Below are 568 nucleotides of genomic sequence, written 5' to 3'. Positions count from 1 at the left end.
GAAATCAGATTGATAATATTCTTTGCAGCCAAAGATGGAGAAGCTCTATACAGTCAACAAAAACAAGACCAGGAGCTGACTGTGGCTCAGACCATGAACTCCTTATTACCAAATTCAGACTTAAATTGAAGAAAGTAGGGAAAACCACTAGACCATTCAGGTATGACCTAAATCAAATCCCTTATGATTATACAGTGGAAGTGAGAAATAGATTTAAGGGCCTAGATCTGATAGATAGAGTGCCTGATGAACTATGGAATGAGGTTCATGACATTGTACAGGAGACAGGGATCAAGCCCGTCCCCATGGAAAAGAAATGCAAAAAAGCAAAATGGCTGTCTGGGGAGGTCTTACAAATAGCTGTGAAAAGAAGAGAAGCAAAAAGCAAAAGGAGCAAAGGAAAGATATAAACATCTGAATGCAGAGTTCCAAAGAATAGCCAGAAGAGAGAAGAAAGCCTTCTTCAGTGATCAATGCAAAGAAATAGAGGAAAACAACAGAATGGGAAAGACTAGAGATCTCTTCAAGAAAATTAGAGATACCAAGGGAACATTTCATGCAAAGATGG

Source organism: Bison bison, unplaced genomic scaffold (genome assembly GCF_000754665.1).
Source record: "Bison bison bison isolate TAMUID 2011002044 unplaced genomic scaffold, Bison_UMD1.0 scf7180017864043, whole genome shotgun sequence".
In the NCBI taxonomy this organism is placed as follows: Eukaryota; Metazoa; Chordata; class Mammalia; order Artiodactyla; family Bovidae; genus Bison; species Bison bison.
The sequence above is the reverse complement of the archived record's forward strand: the minus strand, read 5'-3'. Positions refer to the sequence as shown.